This window comes from Corvus cornix, chromosome 2 (genome assembly GCF_000738735.6).
Source record: "Corvus cornix cornix isolate S_Up_H32 chromosome 2, ASM73873v5, whole genome shotgun sequence".
Lineage (NCBI taxonomy): Eukaryota > Metazoa > Chordata > Aves > Passeriformes > Corvidae > Corvus > Corvus cornix.
The window spans coordinates 135,771,944-135,787,088 of record NC_046333.1 but is presented as its reverse complement, the minus strand read 5'-3'; the positions used below and the strand labels follow the sequence as shown (position 1 = coordinate 135,787,088).

General features: G+C 38.9%; 1 long non-coding RNA gene across 1 annotated transcript; it reads right to left on the bottom strand.

The window, feature by feature from the left end:
- Positions 1 to 2,416: 2,416 nt before the first annotated feature.
- Positions 2,417 to 12,886, bottom strand: LOC104692693. The gene is made up of 3 exons (XR_752385.4): positions 7,030 to 12,886; positions 6,768 to 6,931; positions 2,417 to 6,234 (listed from the first exon to the last, which is right to left on the bottom strand). It is a non-coding gene; the product is annotated as an uncharacterized LOC104692693 (long non-coding RNA).
- Positions 12,887 to 15,145: the final 2,259 nt, after the last annotated feature.

The window sequence follows — 15,145 nt, the reverse complement described above, 5'->3', positions numbered from 1 at the left end:
TTTTCAATTCAGGTGTCACAAAGATATTCAGATTTCACTAAGAATAATTGTCTCCAATTCCTATCTCGTCATTTATAGCAACTGCTTTAAAAGTAAATTTAGATTATTCCATTTCTTCTCTAGACCAGGTTGCTATGCTTATGATTTGGATTTTTTGATCAGCATGGAATTTTTTTCCAGACTTTGGTTTCTGAGGAATTCAGTAAAGTTTCCTTCAACATTTTCAGATATGAATCATAATTTTCTGTTTAAATTTTCTTTTGGATTATTTGACTCATATTAATTTCACCTTTGACAAATTAGTCTCTTATGACACTATATATTTACTTACATGAAGCAATTTGTTTTAATTCATTCACAATATTTTAAGTCTATGTATCTAACAAATTTTGACTTTGTGATTAATTCTTTCATATGTGACAAGATGGGAAGTAGTAGAATTTCACATATTTGCTGCAATTCATTTATTGAATAAAATTCATCTATCATTTTCAAAAAATGTGACATTTAAATGTAGTCAATAAGACAGTACAAGCAGTTGCTCAGATTGAATTCCACCATCATAATGTTGTTTTACCTTCCCTCTGTAGTTCTGTATTCAGGTGTCAGTCAGGTGTTGGCTGACTGACTAACACTAGTTGCCACCTAAGTGACTATATTCTGTGTATGTATTCAAAGAAACAAGAGTAGGCAATGTGTTTTTCCTTCTCCCTAACTGATTAGACGTCTTAATTTTAAATATTAGAGTCATGAAAATCTTGTGAAGAGATCTGATTAACACTACAATACTAATTTCACCCTTCCCCATAGCTCTTAGTGTGAAACTTTTCTACTTTACAAAGTTATATCAGTTTGTCCTCTCTGAAAAAAGAAGTTCTGTTTCTGATGAGCTGTGAATGTATTCAGATCACATAATTTCCATCTAATCTCAAGCCAGGAGTGAATTCATGCATACAAGTCTCAGGATTCTTATCACCTGGTCTCATATACCTAAATTATTCAATAACGCCTTTTGGAACCATAACATGGAGTTCGTTAAACCAGACCATGAAGTGCTTTGCACTGGGAACCATGTCTAAGTCCTGGTGGAAGATACTTAGTTTAAATCTAAGTTGGCCCAGGGAAAGAGTCCAACAGGTATGCCTAAGATCCCAGCTCCCTTGGACAGCACTGAGTGTAATGCAAAGCTCACCCTCTTTCATTGCAACGTGTGCACAAAGAAACACAAAGAGAAATGACAGCCTAAAAGCAATGACCTACTCATGAAAGCACATCCTCAGGAAACTGGAAAATAGTGGTTTAGGCCATTTCAGCCTTAGGCAGTTTGAATTTACTTTGCTGAGCAGCTAGGTGACAACTGCCAGGTTAGGATTTTCCAATTTTAATTTTGAGGCTGCCATAGTACCACCAGAAATGTGGCAACTGAGAAGCCAAAGAAAGAATTAAACTAGAACTTGACCTTGTGTTGATCAAGAATAAATGCTAATTTTGTTCCCTTGAACACTGGAGTAAGTGGGATTGGCCTTGGTGCCTCAGCTTACCTAAAAAGGATCAGGGAAATTCATGATGCAAGTAATGCTGTTACAGTTGTGTAACATCACACCTCTCTGTGGTTGGTTGCTAATTCTACAAATACACAATGAATTGTGCTAAACCTTTTTTCCCCTCCTGTAGCTATTCCCACTGCTCCATTATCCAATGTTTTATTTTGAGGCCCCTGTCTCATGGCTTATCCCAAAGAGAAATTGTGCAGAAGCCCTGTGCACAGGGGCCTGCTGGGGGGCACAGCTGCTGTGATGTACTGCTGCCCACTTGGCCACAGCTCACAGCCCTGGGCTAGAGAGAGTTTAGACGGTGGGGTCTAAGAAAAAGAGGACAAACTGTTGTCCCTTGAATGAGTTCATTTCAAGATCCTAGAAGCAGGCACAGGTATGTGGATGGGCTGAAAAAGAGCACCCCAAACTTCCCACCATGTAAGGCAGTGTGACTCTGCCATAGCATGACCACACACAGAAACACAGCACTGTAAGACAAGCGTAAACCACAGAGGCATTCCTCCAGCCAGGGATTCCCATCCCATCTCCCTATCTGTCTATATTTGTCACAGACATGCTCTTTGACCACAAACAGGATGGTGATACACATCTTACCCTGCTCCCTGTAAGACATAGAAGAATGACATAACGGGGTGTTAAAACCCCTGAAACAGCTGGGAAAGCATTCTTTCAGAGCAGGCAAGACAACATCACACATGCTCCAAGAATCCAGTCCAAAGCCTTGGAATAATTCAAGCATGTGTTATGTTTTCCTGGACCCTGAGTGACTCCTAAACTCAAGGACTTTAAGAGATGGCAGCACAAACACCTCTGGGGCAAACAAACACTCATGTAAAGACTTACTTACAATTTCCCTCTCCCCAAATACACTTTTGGATGGAATCTGAGATAAGAATTTCTGAGGGAGGAGAATGTCAAAGAGAAGTCTCTGTCTTTATTCAAATGGGCATTGAAAGGTTTCTTTGTTTGGTATTTCAAAGCTGAGTTTATGACATTTAAAATTAGCTGACCTTGGAAATGAAACCATTGGTGAAAGCCTGTGTTTCTAAAGAAATGAACTACATGCAAAGATAGCAAAAAGAAATATAAATAAATAAGATGAATATTGAAAATGTTAACCTGGCCAGAGTGTAATGAGGCTATGTCTGTATTAACAAAGAGAGAACGCTATTAGGTAATAAAACAATAAGACTAAAATTTGTCTGATAAGAAGTCTTTAGGAATGAGAGAAACCCACATCACAGAGAGTACATTAAGGTTTATTGCTGTGTTTTGTAAACTTTGCAAGTGAAAGATAAGGAGTGAAACTGATTAGAGCTATATGGCACTTTTATTTATAACTTTTAACAAAATGTATACTGTGTTAAAATATTTGTATCCATTAAATGTGGGCTCACAATTTAACATCTAAGCTATTCTCACTGAATTCAGCTTACTGAGAAATGCAAACACTGTCACATACATGGTAATTAGGTACAGATGTGATTATTTGACAAACAATCATAACGAATAATTGTCACTTCCTTGTTTATAAACCACTAATTTAAAACATGTGTGTGCTGACCTAACCTCACTAGTGCACCCTTTTCTAACGTGGGGAGAGAAGAGGGAGACACTTTCAAGCTGTTATCTTTTCTACAAGAAAACTAACCTTTTGTTCTCTGGTTCTAACTTTCTGCTTCACAGAGTTACTTTGCTCAGCAGCACGTTTCCCACTGGCTTCTGTTTTGCAACACTTGTCATGAAAAACCACTTTAGGAGAGAGGAGCAGGAGGAGAGAGGCCCAAGACATGGTATGTGGTTGATACCATTTCTTCCAGACATAGCAGTGAGAGTAATTTACATCATTAGAGTGCTGCACACTCCAGGATGTGAAGACTACACAAGTATCTTTTTGGTCAGAAGAACCGTAGCTCAGATTAAGGCAACAACTAAACTGAGAGAGATTTCTTGTGTGAGAGAATGAATCATTTCAGAGAGAGACCGACCCAAACTACCTTCTCACTTTGCACGTAAGCAAAGTTTTCAGTTTGTTCAATAACACCTCCTGTGTTCATAAGAGACACATGAAATTTAGTTGTTTACATATTAGAAAGTAAGAATTTAAATTTGCCCATTTACATCTGTAAAATCAAAGGTAATTTCACTTCAATTAATGATGTTATACCAAGGATAAACAAGCAATGTCATCAGTAATAATTAAAATGGTATATTTCTAAGGTTGCACATGTCATATAACAGTGTTTACTTTGAAATATATTGTTTATCTGTACTGAAAAATGTTAAACCCAGTCTTCAAACAATTTAATTTAAGTTTGCAATCAAGTGCTGGTGTGGAGTCTCTAGGAAGAAAGAGCAAGACTCTTAGTGAATGTTTATGTAAAAAAGTACTGTTTACATTTCAGCTTCCCCTCAGAATCTCTAGAGTAATGTTTATAGAAAGCAGACAGCAAAGTTGTATAATTTTATTATAATGAATAATGCCATTTAAATTAATCATTATAATGTTTTCTTAGATCACCATTGGGAAAAATGGAGATAAAGGGGGTCTTGTACAATCACAGGTTGTTGAGTTCTTGTCTCTTTTTTATGGATACTTCCTATAGCACTATAGAAACCCCACTTTTGACATCCCTGGAGATGCTGCCAAGATCTTCTCTTCATAGTGATATCGGTGCTGCTCTCCATGCAGAGACTCTGGCTATGGCGAGGATGCAGGATGCGTGCACCCACACCCCTGGTCCTTGGAACGCTCTGTCTGGGAAGATATCAGAGCATACCACAGATTCCTCCCTGTCCACAACCCCAGGCTGTTTTTGAAAGGAAACCTATGTACATAGGAAGACAACAAGCACACAGATCTCATCCTGGAGCTGAGTGAGAACAAAGCCAAACCTGGTAACAAAACAATCAGATCTGGGATGTGAAATGTGAACTACATCCTCCTGCTCAGCAAGGACTCAACACGTTCTTTGGGTGTAATTGAGCTTTTATGCATCTGAATCTTCATAGAGCAGTAGAACATGCAGGTAACAGACTTTCCAACATTAATTACTACTTCTCAATTAATTAATACTATTCTCAACTATGATTTTGAAAAGTATTTATTCAACTCATACCTTGAGGCAGATTTTAAGGGCAAAACCCACTCACGGTAAGAGAACTATATTTTTCTGAAAAAAGCCCTTGGTCCTGCTTCTGAATTTACCAGTTGATCAAAATGTTTCATACTACACTCTGAATGTTAGTGTCCTATCTAAGTCATGCAGAGAGTGTGCACAGCTAGTCTGTCCCCAGAAATGGCAGACAGCAATATTCTTGATCAACACATGACCATGTGTGGGACCACAGCACCTCAGAAACACCCACCTCAAGAGAGACTGGGGATTGTGCTCCAGTCTCCTCTCCAACAACATGCCACTGCATTGGCACTATCTTCCTTCCAATCCTCTTTACAACAAACTATACCACATACTACCGCCCCTCCCATCCCCGCCTTTTTCTCTCCCTCATTTTTATTTTGCTTCCATGACTCTGCACTCGCTCTATAGAGCAGCCCCAGAAGCTCATTCCATGAGAGGCAGTGGGACCCCAGCTGGACATGCCAGGTTGCAGCCTCAGCTGTGGGACTGAGACAGATGTGCCAATCTAACAGCTGAGGTTGTCCCAGTGGCTCTGACCATCCACGACAAATAAACAGCTGCTTTGGATCCCAGGACTGGGAGTAAACTCCAACTACCTCACCTCCTACTACCAAACCTCTCCTCCCTCCTCTTCTCTGTACTTTTTATCAAAGAGAGCAAAAGACTAAAATTTCAGCAGAAACAGTTTACTCTTCTCTACTAATAATCAAGATTAATCCAGATTAAGAGGCCCTGACCAGTATCTCTCACGAAAAAAGACTCAGGAAAGTCCCAAATAGATGAACTTTGCACAATCAGACTGTTTCCTAACCTTTCAGCTTCAAAACCCCGCATGTTTGGTTTTGGTTGGTTGTGTTTTTACCTCCTAATCTAAACTCTGTGTGTGTGTGTGTGTATTAGTTATGGAAATTAGCTATGGTGATCCAGGGTCTCTGTACTCAAATATTTGAGCTACTTGTGACTGCTTTACAATGACTTGATCAGGTTAACACCTTAGTGATCCTTGGGTCCATTTACTCTATCAAAATTAATACCATATTTTGATTCCATATTAATTCTACATGTTGTTAAATATGTCATTTAAGCGCATCTATCTAAAGGAGTTTATTTGGCCCCACTTTATTCTACAGAGAGAGGCTCATTTTCTGATTAAATTACATGATGTTTCCTCAGAGAAATTTCCTATGGAAAAATATGTCTACATTTAAAGCTAAATCTGTTTTTTTCTGGATTAGTCCCTAAATAAATGCAAATAATTAGACTTGATATGAGGAGAACTAGTACAATATAATTGGATTAAATTAGGAAGAAAAAGGTCAGAAAACAACCCTTTACTTCAGATTAATTCAGAAGAAGGAAAGCTCTGTTGATGCAACATCTGTCCTCCCCGATGCCCCTTAATGTCTGATCTCAGCATATTGAGACATCTGTTATTTCTGTGTATGGCTGGGGTCAGAGAAAGAAATTAGCTTCTTCATGTCCTGACACAACTGTGGAAAGAAAATTTCCAGTACGGAGGTCAACTTCTCCTCACCCTGCAAAAGACACAAATAAGTGGAAGCAAGGAATAACTGACAGATATGGTGAGAAATATACAAGTAGTTTAAAATTTAAAAAAGGATAAATTTAATTATTTTTCTCCACCATCTTAGGAGAAAGAGAAATGTAAACTCTAGAGTGTCAACAAAAGAAGTGGATTCATTTAATTTATTAATGTATCTTTGTCTATGGCACTGGGAATAACTTTTCTATGGGTGTATGGCAAAAGAGCACCAGGAAAACACAAAAGATGCAGTGAAAACATGAAATTCAGGGAATTATCACAGCTTTTTAACTTCACTTAAGCTGGCTTGCTAGGGTACATCAATCTGATGTGAAACTTTTCTGTGTCCTTGATTAACATATGTACAATCAATCTTAACCAAACACAACTCTCATACACCTGCTCTGGCTTTGAGAAAATTATTTGATAGGGTAGCTCTACAGAAAAAGTACTGCTTAGCACTTGACTCATAATTTCCACTGACTAATGGTACTGCTTACCCAGACCTGACTCCTACTTGCTTACTTTACTCAGTCTCTCTATTTGACCGCTGGAGGTTTGATGAAATATGAGATGCTCCTCGTACGATCTGTCTCACTGAAGCAGTCAGCAGTTCAAGTTGTCTCTTTCCTGCCCCCTACAATTTGTCTGCAGGTTTGTGTCAGAAAACAAAGCAAAATACATCACCACTGCAAAGGGGAAAAAAAGAGAAAAGTAAAACCACCAAAAAAAACCAAAAAACCAAAAGCACAATCAATCATACTAAAGGCTCAATGTATGTGGTTACCTTGTTATAGAAGTCTTAGCACCTTACATTTCAACAGCTCCTTCATAGCAAATCCCCTGTGTGCAACTTGTTTCTTGAAAGCTCAGATGCAATTTTTTACATTCCTTTAGACTGGGGCTCACTCTACAAGTGGAAGAGCTCAATTACACATCCTCTTACTGGCCAGAAGCAATATAGTTGCAGAAATTTATTCACCATAGATCATCCATGGAATGAAAAACTGCTTACTGTAGAACTGTGTTACAGATATATGGTCTGATACACACTTCTTTCAGTCAACTTTTTCTTTTTGTAAGTTCCTTTAAAAACTACTAGAAATGAATTTGTAAAATACGTCTTTTATACATTAAGTAGTATAGAAGAAGAAAACTTACCATAGTTTGTCCATGAAAAATTGATTTTTAGAAGTACTTTACTGTATCACATTTTAAATATTTCTTGGGCGAGTATTTTAGTTATTCCAAGACTTCGTTATTCTTCCCTGTTGGTCAGAATGAAATCTCCATTTCTGTACCGCATTAGTTACATCAAAATGCTTGCTGTGTGACTTTGGGAAAGTCATTCTGATTAGTAGCAGATGAGTAACAGTCAGCTAAGATTCCTCCCTTACAGTGTTCAAAATCCTACTGAAATAAAGAATCATAGAAACATTAAGGTTGAAGAAGACCATCATCGAGTCAAACCTTTATACTCGCGTTTACTTATTTTCTTTATCTCTAAGGATTTTTTTCCACCATTGCGCAGAAAAATGACATTGATTCAACAATCTCAGAGTTTGTGTAGGAACAAAGTACTTAAAGGTGTACTTTATATTGAAAATTGTATATATATCACTTTGTATTGAAAATTGAAAATATTGAAAATTGTATTTAGCATATAGGTAATTGTGATTTGTCATCACATTTCAATTTAGGCAGAAATAATGGGGAAAACAGACCAAAATTTTATCTAACAGTTCTACCAAAGCAATTGTGTGTGTTTTGGTGAACAGCAAGATAAACATCACATGACAATACCACACTGTTCCTTCCTGAAAAATGTTTAACACCTGGAGAGACTCTGGAAGGAAGTGGCAACGTCTTGAAAGTCTTCTCTGAAGAAGGGATGAAAGAAATAAGGTTGTGAAGCTTAAGGAAGAGGAGGATGGAAGAGAGAGAGTGGAACACAGTAGTCTTCCAGTATGCAGATCCTTGACACAAGAGAAATAATTATTTCATTGTAGATGTTGCTATTAGCTATGCCCACAAAAAAAAAAAGAAAAAGAAGATGAAGGAAAGAAGATGAAGGAAGTTACTCAAAAAATGAAATAATCAAATACCAGAATAACTTGCCTGGAGGGAGGCTTGGGAGAGTCCACTGCTGGAGACTTTAAGGCCTGGATATAGAGCTGTCCTTGGGGACACAGGTAGACCTGAAATCTGCAAGCTGGATGCTACTGACTTTCCATTACCCACTGTGCTGTGATCTATGTCAGAACAGCAGGAGGGTAGAATCTAAATGCTGTGAAATTTCCCAGCTAAAAGTCCCTCAGTGTTTGCTTTGACTCTTCATTACTTGTGCTGAGGGAAAATTACTCTGTATTCTTTCAGGTCCTCCCTGGAAAGTTTTGAAAATGGAAGATTAATGACCAAAATGACAGCAAAGGAAATAATAAATCGTGAGAAATGGATATTCTTTGATAAATGTGTTTGGCTGCATGTGAAGATGGGTATTGATACAAGTAGAAACCATTTATCAAAATCTTCTGTGAGAAGAAATCAATGGTTTATTGAAGACAACAGGCTGCAAATTGGTGAAACAAACAACTCCTGAGGATTCCACCCATTGTTACAAACCATATGCAGGATTCATCCAGCTCCACTGTAGGTTATGGAGGCAGGGCCAGGTCCACTACTGATGCAGGCACTATTCAGCAGTTAATTACATCAGCTAAACATAGGTAAAGGCCAACAAAATTTATCATTTCATCAGGATGATTGTGGACTGAGCTGTATTTTCTCTCCCTATCCCGCTGGTTTTGTCAAAGACAAACCTGTCACTTTATGGATTCATTTCATCATGTATTTACAGTGCTAAGGTCAGCTCTGGCTCATTAAGCCAGAGGAAAATTTATCATTTCCATATCTAGAGTCACAGTGAAGTGTGTCGTTTTTGGCTCCATTTTTCTGACATCTTCAGTCTTCTATAAGACTCATTTCTATTTCTTTTTATCAGCTCTTGTTTAGCTCTTATTTCCATTGGTCTGAGATGTTCTAAAGTCTGTCATTAACTTAGCTGTCCTCCCACAGAATAGTCATTCCTGAGCAGCTTTTCATCTCTCTGTCTCTCTTTAACTTGGGTTGTTCGTAATTTATAAATGTGATAGCTGCTTTCAACAGAAACACTGGATGTAGCACAATGTGTGTTGGGGGACATCTACAGGCTGATTCCTGACACAGAAACTTAACACAAAAGCCTTTCCAGGCAAGTCAAGGACATCTCAGTCCCACCTAGGTTATCCTACTTTTTCCTTTTAATTAGTCAATCCTGAAAAGTTATATTCTCACTCCAAAAAGAAAAACTCGTGATTCCACATGACATATATGCAATTACAAGAAACTGCTTATTGTCATCACAATAGCAGGAAAGCAATTTGATCTCAGAGCACTAAACAATGTGATGTTACGCTATAACTCTTAGGTCTGAAGATTCTGGCAAACAAAAAAAAAAAAAAAGAAAATTAAATACTCTTGCCTCCAAAGCAATTAATGTTATACACTACGCGATATCATAGCTGTGAGGTAACCAATAGGTAAGTTTTTTACAATTTTTTCCTTTTTACTAGCTTCCAAAGATCAAACTCGTGAGAAAAATGGGAGGTCTACCCAACATGAAATGAATATGGATAAATCTAGCTGAAAATTCAATTTCCTACACGTAAAATGAATGTGTTTCTTCTCCGTCTATGACGATGTCATTAAGGCAACAACAATCAAGTCTTCAAGGAAATGCAGGAAAACATTTCCTAGTGAACCCAGGGATGTTGAGAAATAGATCAGGCCCGATTAGCCTATAAGAAGATACATATTTAAATGTATACAGTATATCATACTCAATGTTTGTATAAAAATATTTTGTGAGAGAGTTATGGATGAGCTTGGAGGATTTCCACCTGGAAAAATCCTGTGGCTTCCATATATCCTCAGTGGCAGGAATCACCTATCTACCAGTATAGCTGGGCTCATCTGTAGCATAACTTTGCCGGAAGGAATGTCCAGATGTCATTATGACGTGTTTAGTTTACATATTCTCCAATTCCCAAACTGTCTGGTCACATTTCACTTCAGTCACCACTGTTCAGAGCTCCCTCAGTTGGGATAGGGGACAAAGCAATTTCTTAATTCAAGATTCTCAGCTATACCTTCCTAGTAGTTAAGCATATAATGAGCCTCAGTCCCAAAAAAACAGGAGTAAATGAAGAAACATCCACAAAAATCATATTTTTGATCTGTGGCTCAGGGTTTGCCTGTTCAGCTCTGATTTACACTAAACACACAAGACCATGTTTATAGAGGTAAAATTTCCCTCATAATGAAATTTTCACTAAAATCCTAGTTTGTTGGGTTTTTAGTGGACAGAAGGAATCCAAACCTAATAGTAACCCAAAGACTTATAATCAGGAGGCAAAGGTTGCATTCATAGCACCAAGTAGATCAGTTCTGTTCTCTCCTCTGACATCTCATACCCAGATTTCTGCAGCAGCTCAGCTGCACGGGTGCCAAGCAACAAGCACAAAAAAGGTTTGTGTGCTTTCAGCAGACGTTCATGACTGTGCTCCGAGTGCTTACGCAGCTGAGCCATTGGCAGCATCTTATTACACATTTTCCAGCAGAGAAAATGTTTGCCAGACCATCGATTTCTTTTTCTTCACATGTGCCAATGTGTTCAAGCGGCTCCACACAGGTGAAACAGTTTCCCATGTGAGGCTGAAGAATTAAGGATGTGGGCAGCTCTTTGTGGAATACAGGCATCTACTTCCTGTGACTGTATTTCTTTAAATCACTGACTAATGCCAATATCATCTTCCTTTTTCCTATCTCTGCAATGACTGAACTCTGATGAAGAGTGACCAAAGGGATAACTAGTGGAGAAAGGGAGAGGAAGCACTGAGGAGAAGCCCTTTGTAGACTCTTGTAGTCTGTTCAGACTTCTGCAATCGAGAGCTTTTGAAGCACAAATAACATGGTATTCCCGTTTGAGTCTATCCTAGACCTGGAAAAAAATACAAATTAATTTTTGGTTGGTAGTTAAAGACTCTAATCAACGGGGTTAAGGTGGTATTAAGGTATTTTGCAATTTTCCCTGAAACACTGCAGAACATATTTTTAAAAACACAATGTGGTAGTGTTATTTGATATGAAGCTCATCATAGAGGTTTACAGCCATAATTTAGTTGTTTATTAACTTTCTTCTTATAATTATTCACTTTCCTTTCTGGAATAACCAATTTTCAATTTGCTTTCCTAACATTTCTTGTTGAAATACAACCAATCTATGTGAAAGACAAAAACATTAAAAATATTTTTCTTGTATCTAGAGCAAAAGGTAGGTTCAGTGGTGTGTTGGTGATATTCTTGGTTATTCCAAAAATACATTGCACAGTCCCAGGCCAAACTTCAGAAAGTTGTTTTAGTAATGAAATTTTATCCATGCATTTAAATGCATTCTTCCCTAACAGAAACCTGAGATAGACAGATTACAATACCATCATTAAAGTCTGGGTCAGATTTTAATATAACAGCACTTTCTATGTTAAAAATATTTATCTGTACCACATGCTCACATTCCAGACGTGTATATAATATAGCTATTTCTCCCTCTCAAGGTTTTCAGTCAGCACACGATTCTTCTGAAGGTGCTGAAAAACAGCTAACTTGCAGATGCAAAGTCCCAATTGTTAAATGAAGCCATATTCATTATTTATTTTCCTGAGAATCTAGAAAGTGACAGCTCTCTGCAGGTCGTATAGTGATGTAAGAGAAGCAAAGCAGGAATTGGGCCAATATGAGAATTGCAATGCCATTTCTGAGCAGCTGAATTGTCAGAAGGACCATGCACAAGCTCAGATGTTCTACCTTCACAGCCAAAAATTATAATATTTTAAATGTAGATTTCTTCCTAAATCTGCTGATGTGAGATTTAGGAAAGAACTTCTCTTTATATGCCCACAAATACTTTACTACCTTGAGGACATCATAAAACATGAAGCAATCCGCCGTGGTTCAGAAGTTCAGAATGGGGAATTATTATATATTCCATTTCAATGTTAACATTTTAGCATCCATTAATTACAGTGTTTTCTAGTAGCAGACACACTGCAGTTCTTGGAAGATAACTTGTCCTCTGAACACCACCATGTTAAACTAAAGGGGAGAGCAGGTTGCCAAAATGCTCTAGCAAATCACGATATGCAGCTATGGAAAGGGCCAGTGAAAAAAGTCCTTGTAAGACAGAAGGACACCAGCGTAGGGTCAGTCAAGAGCTAGTCAAAGTCAGCTCTGCTTCTGTTAGTTTTGTGTCTCACGGGAAAAGTATCTAACAGGCCATCGAGTAACATCTCTTGGCATCTCTTCCTTCTTCTGCAACAGATATGGAAACCCAGCGCTGCACTATGGAAGAAAAGACATGACAGTGACAATAGTCATGGGCACAGCTACCTTGTATTTCTTCACAAAATGCTCACTAAGATAGTCCCTATCAAAAGCTAAGGTTTACATCTTCAATCTTAAAATCACACTAAGGTATCAGCATGGTACAGTATGCCTTTATAAATTGATTCCCTGAGGATAATCTCTTCACAGGGATGAAAGACACCAGCTTTCAGGTTTTTTTCCAAGGGAAATATTTGCCTCTGTCAGGCCAAGGCAAGGTCTTAGAAATGTCTCTTGTCCCTCATTAGACTCTTTCAGCAGGTACAAAAGGTCTTGAATGTCCATAAGATACCTTATTTTCCTGAGAAGAGGTAAGGTTTTCAGGCACAGCACACCTACTTTTCAAAAGGCCTTTATTTTAGTAAGGGATCTGTCATAATGCCATCCTGTGCAGTCTGATAACACAGCCTACTTCTTTACACAAAAGCTGAGGTTTCACTATTGCATCAACTGGCCATCAGCACTCTGATGGTGTAGCAGCTCTGTGTTATCTCCAGTACTGTACAGACAGCTTTCCTGGCCATCTTTCTGAATGGGTGCCATGAATTGCTGTCTAGCCACTTCTCTTGCTATTACCCTATCACCTCCTACATCCTTTCATATGATGGAGACCTCATTCCACACCCCATCCCTCAAAATCTGTCTTTCTCAATTGCTCCTCTGTCCTCTTCCCTTGACTAACAAAGGCAACCCATGCCCCAAAAAACATGCTTTTTTACTTCACCTATGTTGTCCTTACCCTAGAAACCTTGAGAGAAAAGCAGATTATAGGACTAGGGGTGTTCCTGGGTGCTATGAACAGACTAAAGATCACAGCAGGAAGTTATCAGCATTCAAGTGACCAGCACTCAATTACACCATCTGCAAAAACTGCTTGCACGAATCTCTTTGTAGCACAGGTCTTCTGAGCCTTAAGGCAAATTGGACAAAAAGGCATAGACCAGATTGTGTCAAACTCCTGGAGAAATTTCTACTCCACAAGTAAAAAGCCACAAGCAGGGACAGCTGTTGCTTTGCCAGGATAAAAAGATGACTGGCGTGCAGAGAGATCACGCATGAAGGAAGTCTTCAAGGAGGCACAGGGAGGGACTGCATCTATAGATTGAGGACTAAATCTATTGGATTAAACTGAGTTGCAACAGGGAATGTACCCAGGCCCAGGGACTCAGTTACCTTTTCTATTAAGTTATTAAAATAGCCTCTGAACATGTTTCGGCTTCCCAAACAATCTGCTTTTCTCTCTCCTGTGCATGTTTTTGGAGCCTGAATGAGCCACTGTCGCTGTCAACAGGCAGCTGTCCTGCAAATGACCACTTAAATGTGAGGGGTGGCAGAGTACAATAATGAGAGTGAGGGCTAATCCACTTCAGGATTCAGTGCCAGAGAATGGACATGGACCATTTTAGCCAGAGTGGATAAGAAACCCATGGACCGTAGCTGCAGCTCTAGCTAAGAGAGACAAGCCAGGAAAGCTGTCGCAGGCAGAAAGCCCAGCTGAACAACAGAAGACAGGCATTCATCCTGCTGCATCCAGCACTAAGCTGCTCTCGCTATCCTTTGAGGCTGAACAGCCTCAGTCAGGCCTCCCTCCCTTGGCTGGAGGCTCAGCAAGCCTATTCCAAATGATCTCCTGAAAATAGTATCTCCTGCGTGCTGAAGATTTGCCCCAGAATGTTGTAACTCTATGCAGCCCTACTGCATTCACTTTTAAAGGATTCATGTATCAGCAGTGCACCACAGCGTGGGAACTCCATGTATCATTAATCCTGCCTGGGGATAGGAAAATGGTGTAGGTGACCTTCTGAGATCTTTCCTATCCCTTTCTTCTATGATAAATATGGATTCGGGATGCAAACTTTCCATTTTCTTTTCTTTTCTTTTTTTTAAGTCATTCCCCAATTTCTATACTTCACCAAAAAGAAAGATATTTAAGGAGACAATCCAAGCCATGCTCATTTAATGCCTGAGAAAATAGATAGGTCTGCCAAGGTCTGTCAGGCTCTGAGACCAATCAGGGAAGCCAATTTTAAATTCTATGGATGTCCCAGGAGAATGCTTTGCTAATATTTATATCTCTGCTCCGATTTGGGTGATTGCCCAACCTCCTCAGCTGAACTCATCCACTAACCCAATGTCAAGAGAAAATAGACAGTGCCCTCTCCCTTGTGAAAGCTGCACCACAGGGTATCCAGCCCAATTCCAAGTCACAAGCAGTAGGCACCAGGAACAAAAGATGTGCAAGTCTAACTGCTCTTTTGGGTCAAGAGACTTGGGGTTTTGTTGTGCTGGTGCTTGCTGAGACTTCCAGTGATGCTCAGAGTATCAAAACAATTTATTTATGGTTTCACATCTAAGTTCTGAGACATGATCACTGAATATATAGAAACATGGTTACTTTCACTTAAATATTATGGGATTCCTCCTGG